At 42.7% G+C, this 23965-nt stretch overlaps 1 long non-coding RNA gene across 1 annotated transcript in view; it reads left to right on the top strand.

Moving 5' to 3' along the window:
- Positions 1-23965, top strand: part of LOC142059121 (uncharacterized) — a 104482-nt gene that overhangs the window by 28639 nt on the left and 51878 nt on the right. The window contains exons 3-4 of the long non-coding RNA XR_012661213.1: positions 1728-1813; positions 12771-12963. This is a non-coding gene — a long non-coding RNA (uncharacterized LOC142059121). The remainder of the gene's footprint in view (positions 1-1727; positions 1814-12770; positions 12964-23965) is intronic.

Below are 23965 nucleotides of genomic sequence, written 5' to 3'. Positions count from 1 at the left end.
TTTTCTAACTTCTCTTGCCTTTTCTGTTGCTTCCTTTCAATTGCTGTTTTCCCTAACAGGAGAAACTTCTGTCATAGTATTCGTCGGCCAATACTGAAATTGGAAGTTTGATGCCCACATACCATTTCTTCTTCCTGTTTTCTTGACTGATGGAGATAAGCTGTATCCCATTGCCCTAAGGGAACAAAACCCAGGGTGGTGGTTTGCTGCTGGTTCTTTCAGCTTAGAATAATATGATGCAAACTGCAGCTTTTGTTTACATCTATAAGGGTTAGATGGATGCTTGTTCAACCACTGGAGGCTTCTGTCCTTTAAGGTGGGTTACAGCTGGAAGTACTCTGTGCTGGCAGTTAACTAGCTATTGGATGAAAAGGCAGCAGGAGCTGGCACATCTGATTCAAAGTTTATAATCAGTGGACTGTGAAGAGGAGTACAGTTCCATCACACAAGGGGAAAATGCAGAAAAGAACATTTTTTTTGGTCCAAGGTGTGGGAAAATGAAACTCCTTTGACATTCTGGAGAGGAGAAACCAGTGGCTCTTTGCTTAAAGCAAGACAGAGGTGACTTATGCCTTCTAGAATGCTGTGTAGGGCCTTCCTTGGGTCAGGCTCAGCTCCCTGGCTTCATGACTGTGCTCTGGTAGAGCAGAAGATTGGTTCCAATACCCCAAATTGTTAAAAATGTAGTTAGGAATACTCTTTGAGAGAGCCTGGAGTTAATGTGAGGCAACAGATTATACCTAAAAGGACTTTTTCTTAGAAAGCAGTGTCTGATGAAAGACTTGCAGTCTGTCTTCAGTTCATATGGTGGCAAAAGAAATTTTAGCCACACTGCAGGCAGCCATATAGTTCATAAAATCATTCAGTAACTTAACATGATCTTACTTGTATAGACCTTGCTGTTCTTTGATCCAACTAACTCAATCCAGGAGGACTTTAAAAGGAGAGAAATAAAGTGGTTCTAATTAAAAATTGGAAAAAAAAGTTGTCAGGAAAAAAAGCCAGAAGAACATCAATTGTAGAATTATTTAATTTAAAAAGTTTCCTAATTCTCCATATGTTTTTACATGAAAGGTGGATCTGTGGCCAACTTGTTAAGCGGAATCACTTGGCTACTGGCCCACACGCATTGGTAGCAAGCGAATTTCTGCCCTACCTCCTCACTGCACTGCTGATGTGCTGCAGCGTGGCAGGAGGAGACAGATGGATGCGAACAGGAGTGGTGCAGGATTGTCAGAGTCAGCAGTTGATTGGATGCCATTTTTACAGCTGTTGGATGTTTGAATTTGGGAAAGGAAAGCCAACTTGTGATTTTAAGAAAAGGATAATTCCAGACCTTTAGTGCCCTAACAGGGGAGTGACCCGGAGTGACAAAGTCTTTGAGATTCTGCAGTTTGTGTGTACTCTTTTTCCTTGTCAAGTTCTTATGGTGACAAATTAGGAGAAAGGGTTTTTTTGTTGTTAAATCTTTGTGGGGAGAAGCATGTATGATATTTCTTAAGTAGGTTTAGGTCAGGGTAAAACTTATTTGATCTCGAGTTTCACTGCAATTTCAGTCATTCCCTCTGGCATCTGGTGCCCATTTATAAGGTACAAAATAAGGAATCACTTAAAAGCATGCACAAGCAAATGTGAAATTTGTGCTAAAACAACGCACTTGGGGATTTTAATACAATAATTGACCCCTTCCTTGTTTGTCTGCCTAATGCTCACTTTGTTCTCTCTAGATCTCACAAGATATTGAATTTACTGGCTAGAGAAGCACCGCAGACTAGAGAATACAGAAAAATTTGCTGAGAAAGCAGAAGAAGAGGTTAGTGGAAAAATCTTGTTTTCTCTGGGCAAATAGTACTTATTCTCCATGTGATCAACACCAGATACTCTCCGGCAATAGTTCCTTTTTTTTCAGTCTGCCCTGAAAGAGTTCTTCTAACCAGAACTTTTGTGTTTTACTGGTTTTACAGATTTGATAAAAACATTCAGAGAGTCGTACTATCCATTTCAGATAAGAGCAGATCAGTACTGAAAACCTTCCACCTCACAAATTCCCGGCTACCAGAGAGATTTACAGACAGTGGTGACAGCCCTAAGCTCTCTTGCTCTTGTTCTGCATGTTTGTCATGCTGGAGGCTTTTTGTATTTTGCAGGTAGATCTTAAATTTGTAATGGAAAAGAAAGCTGGTGAGTGTTTTGTGGCTGGCAGGCTGGGAGGGAGAAACAATGTGCATCTGACTTCTGGATGAATCATCGTGCTCAGTACGAAACAAATGCTCAGTACTGCAAAATCCCCTGTACTTCTCTGTGACATGGATACTGTGAAACCTGCATACTGCCACCATGGTTTGAAGTGCCTGTTCTTTGGACCAGAGCATGCAACTTTTTCTGGAACCTAAGAATTTAGTGCTCCCTATGTGTCTGGTCCCATGCCTCAGCACTGGAAGAGAGCTGCTGGTGCACTTCACTGAGCTGTTCTGAAAGTGCAAAGGGGGCCGAGAGCCACCGTTTCAGTGGCATCTTTTCAGTGGTGTCTCCTTGTCTGCATCCATTCCTTGTGTCAAGTCATGCCAGACTCTTCCAGCCAGATATCCATTATCTGGGCGAGACTACTTCAATCAATGGATGGAATTATTTAAGTATTTCCTATTCTAACTCCTGGACTAATGCTTAGGTTTCTGGTCTCTCATTTAGTTCCTTGTTTCTCAGATGCCAAGCAGCTATTTGGATCCTGTAACCGGGCTTTCCTTATACTGGCAGAACAAGTTATCAGCATGGCCTCATTCCTATCAGTAAGCATACTTTATGTAGCCTCTTTGTTTCTCAGCCTGTTAGTTTTACCTGTTCCAGGAGCAAGTGTTCAGTAGAGGAAGGATTGCACAGCCAGGCCTCAATGCAGGACATCCGTGTGTCTCACTTGGAAATCCCGAGTTTTGAGGTCTGATAATTAAGTGTTTCATTAAGCCCGATGCTGCAGTGGAGCCTGGAAAAGTATGTGCTGTGTGTTAGACCACTTTCACATGCTGGAGTGTGGGCCTCTGCTAGAAACAGCCACGGGGGGAGAGTTGTGGCTGCTGTGTTGGATAAAATCTTTGTCTGAAAGGATCCAGCGGGTGTCTGAGTGAGGGAGAGGTGCAGCTGATGGCAGCATATCCCAGCAACAGGCTGAGCCGTGCACACACTGCACCACCTGCGGCCTCTTCCCCAGGAACCTCCCAGGCGGAAGCAGAACAGGATGAGAAGAGAAGAACTGTCCTTGGGGCAGGAAGAGGCAGAGGAGAATATTGAGGAGGGCCAGAAAGTCCCAGGGAGTTGGAAGACTGTCAGAAGGGAACAACATGACTGGAAGGGTCCCAGAGACATTAAATTTGGGGAGGAGATTTTCTCTGCATCTTTACATGAACTGGAAGGCATTTGAGTGTGGCTGGTTCCCTGTCAGCTCCTTTTCACCATATTCAGGCATCTCTCCAGAGCCTACCAGGGAAAAGAGGTTTCTTGATGAATCATTTGCACTGAGCAGTTCTGCTTCAGACACTGTAGGTGCAAGGCACTCTTTGGTCCTGAGGTTTGATGCAGCTATACTGATCTACATCACATCTCCACTCAAACTAACTTTTGTCCTGAGAGAAACACCACACATCATGATCAGAACAGTCTTTCTAACAAGAAAGAATGAAATGAGAATTAAATGGCAAACAGTTCCAGTAAAGGGAGTTAAATCTTAGAAAAAGACTTACACTCCCAGAGTGTTCTTACCACTGCCAGGTTGTGCTGTAGTCAGTATTGCATTGGCCAGTCTGATTTTCCCAAGTGCCAGCTGGGTTTATGGATTGTACCTGCACAAGAAGGAAGAACCTTGTATGATGCTGAAAACTCCCTGTTTAGGTGCCTGTGCATGGACAGGTGACGTATACAGAAACAGTTAGGTAAAGGGTATTCTGTGGTTCGAAGAAAACACTGTGTAGCATTTCTTTTACACCAGTGGGAATGACCTGTGGTCTCTGCTTTTCTATTCAGCCTGCTGTTTATTGCTCACGAACAATGGAAATAGCTCACATTTAAAGAGTTTTCTCATCTTAAAACCAAGACCCAATCAGAAAGAACTCTTTGAAAGAAGTTTTCAGCAATAATTTACTTCACTATAATATGAACAAGCTTGAACTGAAACTTTTATGACCTATGACTTGTCAGATTTTTCTTCACAGACCTTACCCTTTAGCACATTTTTCATGATAATACAAGCCAATCTGTTTATTATTTTCAATTTTAAAAAGTAAAAAAGTATTGCATCCTCATGAAAATTGCTTCATTGTTGGGCTGTTTGAGTGGTCAGTGTAATATATCATTGTTTGATCTGGCAGAACCATCTATTTATAAGCTAGTATGTGTCAAACTATTTTTTTGGCAAAACTGGGAAGACACCTGGTTTAGTTTAGATTCCTCGCTATGTAATTCCAAACATCGCTCAGTCCTCTTGGATTGAAAATGCAGGCTAGGATCCAGACTTAAGAGTGCTGCTGTCATTCACAAGATGCTCAAGGGCCTCTGCTCTCAAGGTTCATGAGATCATAAATTCTTTTTTAATTTTTCTTTTTTCGTAGTTCAAGTCTAGGCACAAACCCAAAGTAGGGTGCATATTAAATCTAAGTGAGGTGCAGTCGGTCCCGTTCACTGTTTTAGAGTTGCCTGTAGTGATCAACGGAGGTAGCAGGAAGGCAATTAATGGAAGTTTGCTGATGAGATCAAGAGGAGTGGGTCACCTTTGCAGAGCTGTCATAAAACTTGGGAGGACTGGCCCAACCCTGGGCCATGTTTGGGAACAGGAATTAGAAACATTGTATTTCTCCAGTCCAGTAAGTTTAAGGGAGCTGATGACTGACTTGCTGTTGAAAGGCACTATTCAATAACAGTGTAATAATACCTTTACAAAGGTGTCTCTGTAGTTTACTAGTCCCTCTTGTTAGAGCTGATATATGACATGCTGTGTTTTACAGTACTATGTTTTAATACAGTTCTCCTTTTGAGTCAGCTAGATCGTGCTATTAGACAGGATTCAGGATGCATATGTCACCGTTGCTTGGTTGTAAAGTTCAAGAGCTTATAGTGATGGATTGATATTAATTTCAACTATAATTGTTTACAGGTCTTATAAAGGGCACTGGGATCATCATTGTCAAGTGATTGGTATGATGAGAGTTGTAGTATGCAATACTGTGTACGTGTTCAGCACTTATATAAATGTAGTAGTAAAGGCCAGCAAGAAGACAAGGTGAGAGCGAGTGAAAGAGAGGAGGATGTGATAGGAGAAAGAAAGGTTTAGATCCTGACTGTATGCTGTTTTCCTGGTTAACAGTGACCCTGGTCCTTTCTGTGCAGTAACATACCATTGCACCATTACCATGTTCAGCCTTAGCAGACTTTGTTTTCCCTCTGTGGTGGATCTTCGCTCTTCTAACCGAGAAGGAACTCTTCGCAAGGAGCTGGCCAGTTGTCTAAATAGGCTCCAGACCCTCTTGATTATTTTCTCTTCATCCTCCTGGTGAGGGAGATAGGTGGTCTGGAAAACAGAGTCCAAGTGAAATGGTTCATGCCCAGAGCAGCTAAGCAAAACTATGCTTTGAGGCCAACTTATTTTTCATAATTTATCTTGTAATGTAAGCCAATGCAGTAGTTTAAGACAAGTTTATTTTAAGCCTTAAAGGGCAAAGGACTTGTATATTTAACTACAGGCGAAGCTTGACTTAAGTACACTGAAGTCAGCAATGACTGTTACCTCAGTGACCTCCTATCTCCTACTAGGCAAAGTCCTTCTGTTTCTGCAGCCCGTGTTTAGACACTCCTCAGTAATACAGCCTTGACAGTGCTCTGGCAGGAAGAAGTGGAGCTTGGTTGTGAGTGAATGAGTGATTATTAGTGGCAGCTAAACAATTATCAATGTAGCGAGCAACTCTGTGTCACCATTTCTAATGTGTATTAGGAATTCAGTTGTGCACTGAATGCACCCAAAACCAGCATTGACATCAGCCATCTTGCTGAGAGGGCTGTGAAAGGCTGCCAAGAGAAATATCAAAGAGAAAAGGGTGTCTGAAATATTTTCACTCACGTTACTTCAGGTGAGTTACCTGTAGTAACTGTAGGCTTTATGAGATTGTGCTTTACAGCCCAAAGTGGTCTGTTGCATGGTGGTGCTGTGTTGCTCCATTGGACAGGCTTTCTCTTAAAATACAGCCGGGTGGGGTCACAGTAGTGACAGCTTTCTCTATAACAGACCTGAAGTTACAACACTTGGCAAAGTGGAAGAGGTGTGCTTTAGGCCTTCTTTAGCCCTGAGGGTTTCCAATCCACCTCCTTCCATTTCATATTGGAAGATCACTGGGATGAGGGAAGGGGATTCTCCAGCTTTTCCGTTGAAGCTGCTGGGGCCAGAGGGAACACTACTCTATCCACAGAAGATATTCCCTTGTTTTCCAGTGGTCCTTCTTGAAACTGTACATATTTCACTGGGTGGCTCTTTAATGCAGAATTCAGGAGATGTCTGGTTACATGTGGTTTGTGTCTTATCTTCTTGGGTTCTGATATCTGAAATCCATCCAGCTTGCACTGTAGGTACCTAAGTGGTTTGCTGGATCTGTCCCTAAATACTACCTCTGCTCAAAATATGAAGTGTCATCTTCCTATTAATAGAGCATCTTCTCTGATAAGGCCATTCCTTTTCTTATTTGTCTAATACCAATTCCAGGTTACTTAAATGAATAGAAGCTACGTGGCTATACATGAGAAATACCTTCATTTAAAACCAGGCAGTAACCGTGCCAGCCCAGTCTCTGATGACTTGTGGGTCTGAAAAGGTAGATAAGCTAAGAACTTAGAGAAGGTAAAAGAAAATATTGTTATCAGGTGTCAGTAAAGGGGCTACATTTTCTGCTTTTGCATTAGAGATTGTTTCCTGTAACTCTTGCAGAAGCAGTGGGACAGACTATCCCCCACTATATAATTTCTTTGAGCATATATTGGGTTTGAGTTGTTATCCAGTGAGAGGAAGCAGGATGTTGTGGATTGGAAGCATTTCATACTGAGTCTGTGTGGACTGAGAATTTGGTCCTGGAGACAGTGAGACATTTTGATTTTTCCTGTGCTAGTAGATCACTGTAGAAGCAGCACGTTCCAGCTTCTTAAAAAATAAGAAAAATTGTGAACATCTTCCACAGCTTTTAAATGTAATATTTAATTTTTAAACAGTTCTATCTCTGTGTCCAGGGACAATTGCAGACTTTAGTAGATTAACATTCCTTAATAAATGTGAACACCTCGAGCTATTTCTTAGACCGTTACCAGCCTGTCCTTGAAGGATGTGAATGTCCTTCAGTTTCCTGTAAGGGATGGCATTTTATTTCTTGTTTTGCCAGTTTTCAGGATCCCAAGATCTTCTGTAATTTGAACACTGGGTTTTTGAAACACTGTGTCACCTTTACCACCATAGGACTTTGTTGAAAACTTAGTATTTCTTGAACAGTGTTACCCAACAGTTAGCAAGCACAGATTCATAGTAATAGGAATGTGACTCAAAGTACTTGCATCAGGCTTAAGAATGTCTTTTTACCCTGCAGTCACACATCTTTGTTCTGCTCCCTTAATACTTCTGACTCCTGTGCTTCCTATTTTACCTATTCATTACAACTAATGAGCTCAGTCTTTTATATTTGTCCTTAATATCATAAGGGTAAAGAAGATGCGGGCTGTTGGAACAACTAAATTATTTTGTCTTCCATATGCAATATGGAGTTCCAATATGGGATCCTTGCTGCTCTTGAATGCTTTTGGCTGAGCCCTGTCAATGAATGCTACTTTCAGTTCTGTACATGTCATAGTAAAAAGTATGGCCTGTTCCAGTGGTGGAGACATAAATTTGTTTTATGAGTGTGTACACAAAACACCACAAGCTAGTAGATTCTGATTTTTATTTGGTGGTAATCTTGATCAATAGCAGCTAAATCATTTACAGAAGAACAATAAATGGGAAGAAAATTTCACATTTATATTCCAGCTGTGCAAAGGGATCTTGGGTTTTCCCCCATCCTCTCCTCCCAGAGCTTGTCAGCGTTAGGAATTCATAGTAATAAAAACCAGACTTATTTCCAATGCAGGTGTTTCTAGAGTGATTGTAATCTTTCTGATTAACTGCATCTGCAAGAGATCTCATCATTACAAGCAAAGCAGAAGTTATGAAGGAAGGTGCCCCCAAAGCTGTGAACTGGCAATTAAAATAATATTATAGGCTCTGAGACACAGGATTGCATGGGGAATTTGGAAATACAGTAAAGATAGGTCTGAAGATGTCATTATGCCACCAAAATCTTTGAAGCCGGCAGCAGCATAATGGACTGGCAAAGGCAAAGGAGCGCAATGCGATTAGGTAGTGCTGAAATCCAGCTTTTGGAGATTAAGCTGCATTACTAAGATCAGGGGCCCTTATCAAACTCAGTCCCAGCAGACTGCCCTAAGTCATCTGCCCTAAGTCATCAAAGAAATGGCTGCAGAAAATTAAAGTGCTGATCTTGTGAAAATAGCATTTTACCGCTTGTGAAAGTCCCTAGGACAACAGCCTTGGAGACTGGGGTTTGGTTTCCTCACGCAGAGCAGCAACATACGGTTTGGTACATTACAAACTGAGTGGTCTCATGCTGTATTTGGAACAACAAGATTTAATTGAGAGGGAAATTGATTAACAGTTGCTAATCAAGGCCACATTTTCTTCTAGCCTGTTAGTTGGCGCATGGGAAACATTTGCTAATGGTTGTCATTCCAAGACGAAGTTTTAGTGAGAGCAGGATAAATTTACACATGTAAAATACCTATGCTGTAACCTACCTAGAGGTTTTCATAGTTTTTATGGCCACAGTCTGAGTAGAGGTGTCACAAAAGGGTGGGACTGCGAAAGGTGGAGTGGACCTCAGCTTCCTGATGGCTATCCCCTTCTGCTCACCCTTGCTGCTGCTGGCAGATCTTATTCCCAATCTTGCTTGGTTGCCTGGGAATGAGATTTCTTTCCCCTAGTGCTCATCACTACTCTGAGCTCTCCAGTCATAACAGGATGTTGTCCCTACAGCAACCTTTTGGGGTAAGAAGTTACTTCCATACCATCAGATGCAAAAATAGGTGATTATCCAGGACATGTGTTAGGATTTGAACCCTTGAGTGCCATTCCAGGCCCCTGTTTTTGAGATAATCCATCCTGCTTTGTGGTGTAAAACCAACTGACACCTGGATGAGTGGCACAAACAATTAAACTGTTCCTTCTCAACTAGAGGCACAACAGTCCTTAGGTTTTCCTGTCATTACTTGTAGAGGGACAAACGAAAGGAATCCCTCAGTGTCATACAACCATGACCTAAAGTCAGAAGGCTAAGTTGTTACTGGAGGAGATCCAGTTGTAGAAAGAAAAATTCTTGCCAAATCAGCTACAGAAAGTTGACTGAAATATGTTTGAACAGACAGATTGTTCAGCCATCTATGCAGCTGGCTGAACAGAGGAAACAGTTATTCCTGGGTAATTGGAAGCAACTATGTGTATATACATACAAAAAATATTAAAATATATATTGGACAATCTTTCTAGTTGTCACCGTTTCTCTTAGTGAGACATCAGAAATACAAGGGTAATAGGGGGAGAACTCAAACCTAGAAATTCCGTGTCGGTACATTCCCACCCCACCTTCCCCAATAATCGCTTGTTTCATCATAGGAATGCTTGGCTCTGGATATTGCTGAGCACTTGTTCTGTGCAGTGGGAGATGGTGTTTCACATACACTATCCAGCTGTCCCCATTCTGTCCTGCCTTAACAAGCCACACCAGATTTCCTTTGCTTCATCATATATCGTGAACAGGGAAAACCATTTGGTTTAGTGAGCCGGGTTGCTAAATCCACAGATGGGGTTTCCTCAACAGCTAAATATCAATGCAGAACCATGACATGTACTTGTTAGCGAAACATTTCAAATGCCCCATTCTGCGTTAATTTGCATTCTGGGACTTGGCAGCAGCACCAAATTTTGTATTTGTTTTGGGATACCACAAGAAGAGAATCTGTTCCCTTTGAAGCATTTACCCTTCCCTGGCAATCTGTCTCTGTTGGGCTAACAGCAGGACACAGCTGCTCAGGACCTGGCCTTCCTAGTTTTAACTGAAGGGTTAAACTGAGCCCCAAGCACTTGTTCTTCCAACATACCCTGCTCTCCTCACTCTCCAGGATTTATGGTCATCTCATCACATGTTAAAAAGATGATTGGAAAATATGTAAATGAAAGTTAATAAGTGTAGCAGAGTGGTGTAAAAGCAGACCTATTAGCAACAGGATGCAAGGCTCTGCACATGCTACATTTCTGTTGCTGGAAACATCATCAAAGAGATTTCCAAGGCTGCAAGACCCAAATGGATTTTACATCTTTATGCAGCAGCCCCAAGCCAAAGCTGAATTCACAGGTGAAGTTGACACCACAGCACATGGGGAGGTGCCTGGGTTGCATGTCAGTCCCTCACCAAGGCTGTACTTCTGGCTCCCAGGAGAAGTGGAGGTATCCTCAGAAAGGTGGTTTTGAGGAAAACTTTGCTAAAACTAATAATTAAAAAAAATGGTGCAAAGGACAGCTTTGCTTCTGCATTGGGAATTTAATGAGGCTTTGGCCTTTAGACTGAAAATACATATCACACCTCTTCCCTTTCCAGGCCCTTTGGAGCTTTTCCCCCTCTAGAGGCTACATGTCTTTTTGCCAGTAGCCCACAGGGCAGTGCTTTAACCTTGTTAAAGCAAAAAAGTTTTCTCCCATTGCCAGCAAAGAAGTTTTAGACTTCAGCAAAACACCAGTGCCACAAAACATATCTGCTTTCAGCACCCACGTGGCTTATGGCCAGGATTTCTGTGGCAGCTAGCAGCAGTGGCAACCGGTCTGGGCAGCAGAACACTGAGTAGTAACCCCTTTTCCCCAGGGTATCTGCCTTCCTTATTGCAGGCTCTGCTCTCTTGAGAGAGCAATCCTTCTGCTGTGTAACTGATGGAGACATTTCACACACCCAATACCCCAGGGGAAGAACCAGAGCCAGATCTGTGGGTATACTCAAATTTTTGGGAAAAGGTTTGACTGCAAAATTTGGGAATTAATATTATTTAAGTATCAAACAGTTAGGTATACTTGAACTGTACTCTGCAGAGCCCCTCTTGAATTCAGTAACGGAAGCTGTCAGTGTGCCAGGCTGGATCCCATTTTGTAGCCAAGAGATGTAGCCAGAGTCCCCACTAAATTCCCTGTCTGTAATTGCTCTCTGTTTACCCAAACAGCACTGATCCCTTTTGCATCGTGAGCAGAGCATTTGGGGCTGCTGCAACAGTCAGCGCTGCACTGCTCTCTGTCTGCTGGGAAGACAATGCAGTGTGCCAGCGGGCCTGGTGCCGAGATCCACGCTGTCCGTGTGCAGGCCAGCGATTCTGCTGTATGTATTGGTCCACTTGATGGGAAACCAGATGGGCATATTCAAGTCACCTTAAATCTGGTCTTTGGAAACCTCAAACTGAGACAGCCTTTAAAAAAAAATAAACCCTCAAACAATAACAACAAAACCAGCATGTGACTAAAAACTGGAATGAGGTTCTGCCAGGATTTCTCTTGGCAACCCGTCATTCTAAAAATCTGATTCTTGCCACACTTGTGCAAGGCACATTATTGAACATTTCCTGACTATTTGCCCAGGATGCTATAAATGCTGTCCAAATAGCAGGGTCTCGCCTGCCGCTTTGATACATCTGGTTAAATTGCATTAAGCAGCACGCCAGAGGCTGATGGAGCCCCCACAGGACATGCTCCATCTGTCAGGCTCTCCAAAGAGGCTGGGTGATGAATGATAGCACTAACATTAAACAGCTTGCCTGTGATGTTTTTCAAGTGTCCCTCCCCAACAGCTCGCCTGTTGCCCTGTCTTCTCAGAGATAACCCAGCCCAACAGAGCATTACCTCATTAAGAAAGCTAGCTCTAATTAAAAACAGACAGGGCATCACCTCCCTTATATTAGCTTGAAAGGTCCACCCTGCCATTTAAATTCTTCTTTGGAAGATTAATGCCCATGCACATTGTGAAGAGTGATGTTCTTAGAAGTAGTCTGTTCAGAGCAAATGTTAGACATGATGAAAGTGAGCATCAACAATAAAAATGGTAATCACAGGGCCTTCAGATGTTCATGCCATACTCTGGAGGGGCTGTGTTTATGTGGGGGGTGTGTGTGAGGGGTCTCTCCATCCCTAGCTTAGAAGAAATGGGGAGACATGATATTGTCCTAACCCCATGTTAATACCATCCAGACATATTGTTTAGGCCCAAGTTCTGTACCACTACAATATACCTGTCTGTACCCAAAGAAACAGCATACCAGCTGAAGAATATCAAGAACAATTCACAAGACATCTATGGCAGAGCCTTCTACAAACATTCTGTCACATCAACTCCTCTGTTCTTCCCATTACTCTGAGTTCAGGGTAAAGAAAGGCCAGGTAAGAGATGGATTTGGCTGGCCCCTGAATAGATGGAAAGGAAAGGGGAAAATGAATCATATCCATGAACTCACAGCTCAGGTTTCATGGCACTCAGGTTTTTCTTCCCTGATGACTCTCTGGTTTATTTTAAACCAAAGGTTTTAAGTTCAAAAATGACTTAATTTGGAATAATTTGAAGCAAGCCAGTAGCATCACTTAAGTCACTTACTACTTATTTTGCCTTTTATTCCTACAGAATGTTTGGCGCAGAGCACTGCCATGATTTGTGCAGAATTCCCATTGCAGGAGCAGCCTGACACAATGGAAGCACTTTTTACTTCAGATTTTACTGCCACCACCTGACTGACAAATCTAAGGCCCCCAGGCAATGAGCACTGACCATGACAGCAGCACAAGCTTCAGTGAGCCCATTCCACACTGCCTTTCAGGTATGCCAATACAAGCAGTTGTGTTTTCTGCTGGTTAAACAAAATCTGCTTTTTTCATATGAATCAGTTTCCTGGGATGGTTTGTTACCCCACCGCCCCCAGAAGTGGTACTGGCCTAAGTCTGGCAGGTGAGATAAAGTGGAAAAAACCCCAACCCAGCCACCTCAGAAGCAGCAATAAGTATAACCTGCAACTAATCTGTGGGGCACTGTTTTCAGCAGGGCAGTAGAAGGAGAATAACTTTCCTGTAGTCTCTAACTTTCCTGTTCACCTGTAACACCAGTGCACCAGAGCTCACTGCTTTCCCTTCCAAAGGCCCCAACTTCAACCTCTTATTACTGATGGCCTGGTTAGGAGCCCCTTGTCTGGATGGCGCATTCAGTTCATATTGAACCAGTCTGTAGCCAAGACATAAGAGTACCTACGGATTCACATTTCTTTCAGTGAGCCTGGAGGTCTAGAAGCATTATGGTTATATCCAATATGCATACATATTGGACAACAGCTGACAATAGCCTATTTTAAGAATAAGTACTAACCTTATCAGGTGCCATCTGCTTGACTGAATGAAAGCTTCCCAGTTACTCAAATCACAGTTATCTTAAGTTATGATGATTTGTCTGCCAAGCAGCGTTTTTATTTTTTTCCCCATTGATAAGATGATCCTTGAAGCCATTAAAAGCTTGCTTAACAGCCCACTGTACTAGAAAACCTTTACAGCACAAAAGATGCATTTTAAGTTGTCAAGCATCTTGTAAACAGTCAAATGCAGTTGTCTCTGGGTGGAAAAGATGAAGAGGTTTGTTTGGGGAAGGGAAGCATGACATGAAAAAAAAATGTGTTTAGGTATCTATAGATACAGCCTAGACTATATAGTTCAGAGTGCATTATTTTGGTACAGACTTTTACTGAGCCACCTTCCATATTCCTCTCCCATTTCGGACATCCTTTGAAGCAACTCCTCCAGAAGACTTAACTAGAGTTAGTCTGTGACCTGAAGAAATGGCTGACTGAAATGCAGATGGCATGGGCAATAATTTCAGCACATGGTGCTGCCTGCGCTTTGGCAATATTTTATGAAGAATGCTAGGCAAAAACCATATACTTGGTCAAGGTGGGGGCCACATTGCTGCTTAATTAGCTGGTCTCTTGGACAAAAACATCTAGAACCACTCAGTATAATCTGCGAGTTCATCATACATTTAGTGGAAACAGGTATTCTGGAAGATGGCTACTCATCTGCTGCACATGTCTCTCCCCTAGCAAATGTTTGGCTCAGAACCTAAGCAAGGGAATTGAGGTTTGAAACTGAAACGCTAGACTTAATGCTCACCTTAATGTGCATGTTGGGACCTAAGAATGGATTTCATGGGGAAGAGCCAATTTGGATCCTTGCCCAAATCTTAGTCCCCAGTGTCAAGGCTCAAGAATGATCAGGTGCAATCAAGAAAAAAGTTTTTTATTTCTGAGTTCTCTCCAGTTTCTAGTTTCTGCCAGTGTTTAAAGTGAGAATGTCAAGTGCTCCAGGAACATCTGTTTTCTAACAAGACCCAAAGTATCAGGAGGATGTGGAAGTGTACGAAGAAAAGGATCAGGAGGTCATCAGCCTGGTTATAGAAGGTCATCTGGAAAGGGCAGGAAGCCTTAGCAAAGCTAGCAGACTTTTGAGGTGCTTCTGTCAGTAGTTACAGCACAATTTCACTGGGTTCTCAGAACCATGACTGACCTTACAGCTCCACATGGACTTCTACTCTCCATTTATAGTGGTGTTCAGACTTGGCAGACAAATTCTTTTAATTCATTAAGAATTCTCCCTATTGTGAGTGTGATCTGGATCTCTTCATGATGCTTTAAATTGTTAGAGGTTTAAAAACCATAACAAACCTGGGTAATAAATGACTTCTTCAGTTTGCTTTTGAATAATATGCAACAATAATAAAATCAAAGAGGAAATAATAAAATAAAATATTCACACATGTTAATAAGAAAGTGGAAATGGCTTTTAAAGTCTGTGCTGCATCCTTGGTAGTTCCTTAAGGGGTCCCTTAAGGTATATAAGTGGCAAAAGTTCTGGTAGAACAGAAAGCAGAACAGACTTCTCTACTTCAGTGGTAAGACTCACACCACCAACCTAAAACTGACTAGTTCCATATTCTCACCCACACTTGCACACAAGGAGATAACTACAAATTAAACTGCTTGCAGCTGTGGAAATTGCTAAAGGAGAGGGTAGAATTTGCTGATCTCAGAGTGTTCAAGCAGATCAGTTCATTTGCCACTGCAAGTATCACATATAACACATCTGTCCCTCAGAAATATGCACATCTAGTTTCCAAATTCACCTTAGGTTACTAATAAGCTGTTGCTCTTTTTTTCCATTTTGTCCATCATAACCTTTGTAGCAATGGTATGGCAATTCTTAAAGCGTCCTATTTTCTTCCCTCCCGGAACCAGGTCATCATCCACCATTCTATGGTTTTACATGCCAAAATTTAATGAAAGTTTTTGATCAAGACCTTGTTTCTTCTTTGCCTCATCAATTCCTCTAGCAGATAGAGTAATTTTTTTTTTCTCAGTAATTTAATAGAGTACCAAAGGACATTCCTTCAATATACCATTTTCCAAGCTAATTGCTTGCAACTCTGCTCAGTTACACTTGCCCCAGAGCACTTATAGCATAAGCCTATAACTCCTGATTTCTGACTGTTTAGATCTAGTGTAATGGATTGGATCATTTGACTCTTCTCCCCTCAAGGAAGGCTGGCATGTGGTTCTGCCTATGTGGCACACTTAAAGGTTGTAGAGTGTTTTACAGTTAACCCAGACCCTACTTTCACTTTCAGATAAACTATGTGGTAGTAGACCCCATAAACTGTCCCAACACCATACAATGGATTTGCAGGCTCAAAACAGGTTTCAGTATGGCCAGGGAAGCCACAGCTTGGGAGCTCCTTACCTGCAGAAGATCACATTACAAGGTTGTCTTATTACAGTAGCCTTCAAGAAGCTAGCATGGTGTCTTAGCATGCCGTTGTTGTGCCCAAGGGGGCGTGATAAGAAGTAGAAGGATGAAACAAAACAAATGTTGGCTGACAAATGTTTCCTGACAGCGGGACAAGGAGGGTGCACTATTTGACAAAGAGTCATGGCAGGTGGTACATCATCTCATTTAGATCTATCCTAACAAATGCAGATGTTGGGCATATCTGAGTTTCTAATGCACCAGGAAACAGTGTTTTTATAGCCCTAGTTACTTCACTCATCAAGGTAATTGGTTTCAGCTGAAAACAGCACACTCCCGCATGCCTGCCTTTTGGCAGACCAAGCAGACACCTGCACTAACTAGCCAGGGTTTGGGTGTTTGGGGTTTTTTATTTTTATTTTTTTAATCCTCTTGTTAATACATTAGGCTGCTAAGCAAGATCCAAACTTTTAGAAATTCTGTATTAGCAAGACCTCCAGAAGTTCTGTTTCTCTGTAAATGAATAAACTCTCACCTCAGCCTCTGGCACCTTGAGGCAGTGCCTGCTGTGTTTCATGGGAGCACATGCACATCCACGCCTTGGCCTGCAACACTACATGAAGATGTGTCAGTTACTTCAGGGATGCCTGCATCTGACAGGCAAACTCTTCCACTTCTACATGACACTAATGCAGAAAATGCTCCACCCGCTTAAGGCTTGTTTGAATGTAGTCAGGTATTTGTGTTAACTTCTTTTACTGCAAGCAGAGGCCTTTAAATAACATATGAGTTGCAAACAGAGCTGAGCAGATAATGTTTCTCTCATTTTCTAAAAACTGGGAATCTCAAGCTTTTTCCCTGCTAAGAGTCATTATAAAACCTGAAACAGCTCACAATAGACTAAACTTATTCCCCTAGGATGTGGTAAAGCCCATCTTCCATCCTGGCCTCACTCAGGATATTCTGAATTGTCTTGGCATTAAGTAACAAATGCATTTCTGAAGAGTTTTAACTAAGACATTTTCCAGAAGGAGACACGTCAAAATGGTCCTAACCAGACCTTACAATAGAGTCAATCAGTCACATGTTTTGGGAGGTTCAATGGTTAATTCCAGCTTCTAGTTCTGTTGAAGGCACACAGCTGGGACTGGTTAAATAAGAAACTTGAGACTTGTGATGACACTATTGCAGGCCTAAACATAAGCCTGGACTAATGACAACAGATCTCTCTCCTCTCAGCACCAAAGGTAACAATCAAAATAGTCTTCGATGTGTCTTGCTCATTTGCAGATCCAGGATGTTTTAGGCTGTACTGCACAAATCCCCTAGCGCAGGCTTAGTTGTGATCTTTACTTGCAGCAAGTAAATGGGGCACGCTCTTGATCTCAGTTTCTCACTGGTGCTTAGATTCCCTATTTTAATCCTAACCTTTCAATTCCCACAATCCCCTTCCAAAGGGGAAAGGACTCTAATTCCCCACAAGCACTCCGGAACATAAACACAACACTAACCTTCAGAGAGAACAATTTATTTGCCTAAGAAAGCTTTTCCAGAGAATGAACTAGTTCCTGACTGTAGAATTAAAGTTTAGCCATATAAACTCACTTTGGGGTCTGTAGTACAGGATATGAACATGAATGAAACATTAAAAATATGAGTTGAGAATAAAAGTTCTCCCTAAGTCTCCCTTATTGTATAAGCTGCTATGAATTAAAGCCCTTTCAGCCTGAGTTTTAGTCATCAACATAATTATTTAGAAACATTTTCCAGACCAGTGTTTTTTACAAGTATTTTAACAACCTGCAAATCAGGAAACTGTAAATCAGAGAAATGAACTGAAATCAGCAATCACAAGGCAGGAGGCCCGTGGCTTAGGCTGTGACAGCATGCCGTGAATAGCGGCAGCTCTGTTCCTAGCTTGCAAACACTGGGAATGATTGCTGGAGATAGGCCTGAACTAAAGGCACTGGAGCCTGGGGCTCAACAAGGCTGAGAGAGTTCAACTCCAGTGCTGTGAGGCAGAACACACTCAGATCCTGTTCTCACTGTGAAAGATGGAGCATAGCACCACCCTGGGTTTGAATTCTCTCCTTGCTCCTCTCCAAGCAGGACAAACCTAGATCGAAAATGCCTTTGCAAGCATCTTCATAATTTCCCCAGAATGAATCAGTTCCACTTCACTTTCGTATGACAAACTTGAGGTAATAGTCTTATAAGCCTTAGGAAGAGCAAAGCTTAAGTTTAGTGCAAAAAAAAAAATCACAGAATCACAGGTTAGGAGGGACCTCAGGGATCTTCTAGACCAACCTTTCTAGGAAGAGCACAGTCTAGACAAGACGGCCCAGCACCCTGTCCAGATGACTCTTGGAGGTGTCCAACGTGGCCGAGTCAACCCCTTCCCTGGGGAGATTATTCCAATGGTTGACTGTCCTCACTGTGAAAAATTTTCCTCTTGTGTCCAATGGGAATCTCCCCAAGAGCAACTTGTGTCCATTCCCCCTTGTCCTCTCCATGGGACTCCTTGTAAAAAGGGAGTCTCCATCTTCTTGTAGCTACCCCTTAAGTACTGGTACACGGTGATGAGATCCCCTCTGAGCCTCCTTTTCTCAGGGCTGAACAAACCCAGTTCTCCCAGCCTATCCTCATATGGCAGGCTTCCCAGTCCTTTGATCATCTTGGTGGCCCTTCTCTGGACCCCTTCCAGCCTGCCCACATCCTTTTTGCATAGAGGGTACTGGAACTGTACACAGTACTCCAGGTGTGGCCTGACAAGCGCTGAGTAGAGTGGGATAATGTCTTCTTTATCTCTGCTGGTGATGCCCTTTTTGATGCAACCCAGCACCCTGTTGGCCGCCTTGGCCGCAGCAGCACACTGTTCGTTCGTGTTGAGCTTCCTGTCCACCAGGACCCCCAGGTCCCTTTCCACAGAGCTGCTCTCCAGCCAGGTGGATCCCAGTCCATGCTGCACTCCTGGATTATGTTTTCCCAGGTGCACGACCTTACAATTCTCCGTGTTGAACTTCATAAGGTTCTTGCTGGCCCACTCTCCCAGCCTATCCAGATCTTCCTGCAGGGCAGCTCCCCCTTCTGGAGTGTCTACTTCCCCACTGAATTTGGTGTCATCCGCAAACTTCATCAGGCTACACTTGATCCTGTTATCCAGATGACTTATAAAGACGTTGAATAACATTGGGCCCAATATTGATCCCTGGGGGACTCCACTTGTGACAGGTTGCCACTTGGAGCTATTTACCACTACCCTTTGGGTGCAGTCTGTCAGCCAGTTCCCCACCCACTGCACAGACCACTTGTCTAGGCCATAACGCATTAATTTCTCCAGGAGGAGAATGTGGGGAAACTGTATAAAAGGCCTTGGAGAAGTCCAGGTAGACAATGTCCATTGCCTGCCCCATGTCAACCAGGCAAGTCACTTTGTCATAGAAGGCCACCAGGTTTGTCAAGGATGATCTGCCCTTAGTGAAGCCGTGTTGGCTTTTCCCAGTCACGTGCTTCATTTGACTTGTGATGGCCCCCAGGAGGATTTGTTCCATAACTTTCCCAGGGATTGAAGTAAGGCTGATGGGCCTATAGTTACCCAGATCCTCCCTCAAGCCTTTCTTGTAAACGGGTAACATTTGCCTTCCTCCAGTCCTCTGGGACATCCCCCATTCTCCATGACTTCTTGAAGATTATGGAAAGTGGCCTTGCAATGATGTCAGCCAGCTTTCTTGACATCCTTGGGTGGATGGCGTCAGGGCCTATCGATTTGTAGGGGTGAAGCTCCTTTAGTAATTAATGTACTAAGTCTTCCTTCACTGATGGTGGGTCGGTGTTTGGATCAACCGGCAATTTTGTTACCAAAGCCTGGGACCCAACAGTGCGGGTAAAGACAGAGGTGAAGAAAGTGTTGAGAACCTCTGCCTTTTCTGCATTGTTGGTGATTGACTCTCCTTTTCCGTTTAACAGTGGGTCTATGTTTCCCTTCTTTTTCTGCTTATGGTTGACATACCTGAAGAGACCTTTCGTGTTATTTTTGACATCTACAGCCAGTTTCAATTCGAGCTGGGCTTTTGCTTTTCTAACTGCATCTATGTATGCTCTGGCAATGCCCTTGTAGCTCTCGACGGATAATCCTCCACTTCTCCATCTCTGGTATGCTTCCCTTTTGGATTTGAGTAGACCCAGGAGGTCATGGTTGAGCCAAGGGAGCCTCTTGCTCTGCTTACTTCCCTTTCCTTTGTAGGGGATAAATTGGCTTTATGCTTCCAACAGAGAGTTCTTGAAGAACTCCCAGCACTCACTAGCTCCTTTGTCTTCCATGGAAGCTTCCCATCGAACCCCTCCCAGCTGAGCCCTGAGTGAACTGAAGTTTGCTCTTCTAAAATCCAGAACCCTTGTATTAGAGCTGACCTTCAGCACACTCAGCAGGATCCCAGACTCCACAATATTGTGGTCACTGCAGCCAAGGCTATCACTAACTGAGATATTACAAAGCAGATTTTCTCGGTTTCTGAATAGCAAGTCCAGCAGTGCCTCATTCCTGGTTGGCACATCTAACATTTGTATCAGGAAACAGTCCTCTATACATTCCAGGAACTTGGTGGATGACATGCAAGGTGCCATATTGTTCTTCCAGTAGATGTCTGGGTAGTTGAAGTCACCCATCAGGACCAGGTTCTGTTGGCCAGAAGCTTGCTTTAGTGCCCCAAGTATCGCTTCGTCAGCATCAGCATCGCGGTTAGGAGGTCAATAGCAGATGCCCGCTGTGAGGTCCTGCTTGGAGATGACCCTTTTGACTTTAACCCAGAAGCATTTGATAGAGCAGTTGCAATCACTGAAGTTGACTTCGATACATTCAAGGTTTTCCTTAATGTAAAGTGCAACTCCTCTACCTCTTCTACCCTGCCTGTCCTTACGAAAGAGCCTGTAACCATCCATTGTGAATATAGCTGAATGCTTTCCAGAGGTGCACTCCGTCAACCTGGGTCAGCCTTACCTCAAAGCAGAATCCAGAACCCTATTTCATGGTGTAAGTATGGCCTTAGTTTCCCTAGAAAGGTTTTTTGTAGCCAATTGAGACAGCTTATTCACGAGTATTGAACACTGGAAGACTCTAATTCAGCCTTTGCAAACATGGTTGAGTGGCAGTCTTTGAATTCAGTGGTCAGCAACCTGTTTGAAAGGCAGATGTTTAACCTTTGATAACCTTGGATTCATGTGCCAGAAATAAAAACCACTTGTGTCCCATGCTTAATGACATGGCAGAAAAGTGAACCAGTGAAGTCCCTGCTCTGTTCTGTCTGGGAGTGGTGTCATGACTAATGGCTCTCCTAGGAGTAAGTGATAGCATGTAGAAGTTTAAAGGTGAAATCTCACATTCCAGGCCTCTAAAATCTTCTATGATTGAGAACAAGACAATTACTGTTGACTAAAAGATGTCACAGCTCTTGAGTTCTCTACTCCAAGACTTCTAATGACCAAAGCGTGGATTTTCAAAGCTATTTCTGCAGATACCCGGGTACCTGGAAGTTAGGGCCTTGCACCTTAAAACATACTGTCATCTCTTGAGATCCTGTCTCCAAATTTCTGGGCTTTAGTTGCCTCATCTGCAGAGAAACTAGACACTACTTTGGCCAAGCCTGAAAGGTGGCCAAAAAGCTACCTTAGAGCTTCAGAAAGTTAGTGGAGCTTGTTTATGGTAAGACAACAATCAGCACATTAGCTGTGCCAGAGAAACACATTAAGATTTGCTACAGGTGTTTTAACTAATGAGGAAAGAAGCAGTGTGCCTTCGTACATTCAAGGAGTCTGCTGAAGCAGGAACCCAAAGACCTCTATAATGGTACAAGATACAGAGAACTAGTGGTCCCTTAGCAAGAAAAGGTATCTGCAGCTACAGTGCCTCCCCCAGGCTGGATTTCTAACCCTTCCTATGAGACAGAAACTATCCATGAATGAAGTCTAAAATCACTATGGAATTATAAAATTTTACAATGATATATAGAGGTCTAGCAAGGTTTGAGAGGATAGCTTTTTCACAAGCTCACAGCCCTCAAGTGTCCCAAATACCACAAAGATCTCATCCTGTGAGAAGAAGATGAAAACATGTTACACTTCAGGCATAGGCTTCATTCTTGCTAATACAGGGATTTGTTCACATGGTAGCCTATCCAAATGTAGTCATCTAGTAGTTCATCAGGTATTGTTCAGGACAGTCTTACCAGGACAATCTACAGCAAAGCTTCAGTTACTTGAAAAATCTCTGTAAAGATGTGGTACACTTAAAAAAACTTACAGAAAAAATAAATTAGCAAAATAAAATTCCTATGTTTAAGTTCCTTCTTAGCTAGTACTTACCCAAGACATCAAAAGAGTTGTCCCCTCCAGCCACCTAAAAAAAAAAAAAATTAAGTCCTGCAGAGCCACTTATATAGCCAGATATCTGAGGGTGCATTAGTGATTACTTATGCTTGGCTGTAACCACACCCAGGGAATGTATAAAAGGTGAGTTCCAGGAGCTTCACTCTTATAAAAGGACTGAGGTGGGGGAAAAAGGATGAGAGGAAGATAAATAGGCTGTACGAGTCTTACTATTTTCTGAATAATTATGCTTCTTGTATGAGTCTGAGAAGAGTCTTTCTATTGTTTCTGAGAGGCTTTGTGATTTTTTTTCTCATTCTGTCTCCAGACTTTCCCCTAGGCTTTGCAAGTTTCTGTTTTAGCACAGAATAGGTTAGTGTTCTCTAAAGCTAAGTGGTGGCTCTCCTTGCTGAACTTCCTTCCATAAGGAAACTGCAGCGAGGTTACCAGGAGAACTGGCAGCAATTTCTTAAACAGTCTTTTGAAAGTTTTTTTAAAAATAGAAATCATAGCAAATAACACACACAAAGATATTCAGTGCTCCCATCTCCTTGTACAGGCTGTCAGAAATGCTGGCAGCTGCTGCAAGGAGCTGAAAAAATCATCATGATACTCTAGGCAGCTTGAAATCAAATAATATGTGCACACAAAAGGTTTTCATTTTGGAGCTATTGTGCCTGGCCGGTTTTGGAGGAGGGGAGAAAGAGACCTATTGTCTCTTAAAAAGCAAAATAGTGGCCTGGTTTTAGTTCTGCAGGAATGGAGTGATCTGTGTGCTATTAACCTACAGTAAAGACATCCTCTTTGCAGAGCTTGCTCACTGCTCCACTTAGTTTGCAACTGGTAACTGCCAAATCCCCACAGGGTAAGAGGCCTTGCGCTCCAGCTGTTGGAGAAGTAATATCCCCCACTGCTCAGCATGAGAGAAGAGTAATACAAACATCATTTCTAATAGGAAAATGATGCTTGCAGAAGCAAATAGAGACTGGCTTGCTTAACAGAGAGGGGGCTTTGGGAAAGACAAAGCCATTCTTAGCAAGCTTGTGGATGAAGCCTTGAAGAGGGCAAGAAGTGTCACAGAATCCCTCAAATCTAGGCAGATAGTGAAACTTTATAGACATTTGTAACTGCTATCTAAAGTCCTGTTAAACTTTTAACAGACCCTACAGTTCTTTATGAAAATGATGTTTAGGGGCCTTCTAGAAGAAAAATACTCCTATTTTCAAGGATTTACTGCAACTTTGCTCAAAGCCTCCCTTTTGTTCTTGACTCTACTTTTCTAAACAAAAGCAGTTATTAAAACTACTGGCTGTGGACACAAAGTATCCACAGTATTTGAGTTCTGTCTTTGTCAAGGACTTAACACTAATCACAACTGTGAATACAGAGCAGTTGAATGACACTTTTATAAGTCAATTTTTCATTATACAATCTTGCTCGGGTGCTCTTAAAATATGTAGGGAAGATTGTACCAACACTGTAAACTTCATAATTATTTCATCATGGCCTATCTTGCTCAAGCCTCTTCACAGAAGCTCTCTTCAGGTTCCAAAGAAATTGATTTGTTAGGGAAAATATTCCCCGAGAAGGGAGAAAATCTGAGTTTGTTGCACATGCTTGGTACAAAAGCTTGAGGTGTTAATTCTAAAGCAATCTGTCTCCAGCTGCCTCATGCACTGA

This window comes from Phalacrocorax aristotelis, chromosome 6, assembly GCF_949628215.1.
Source record: "Phalacrocorax aristotelis chromosome 6, bGulAri2.1, whole genome shotgun sequence".
Classification (NCBI taxonomy): domain Eukaryota; kingdom Metazoa; phylum Chordata; class Aves; order Suliformes; family Phalacrocoracidae; genus Phalacrocorax; species Phalacrocorax aristotelis.
Note: the sequence above shows the minus strand (reverse complement) of the source record. Positions and strands in the feature narration are given on the sequence as shown.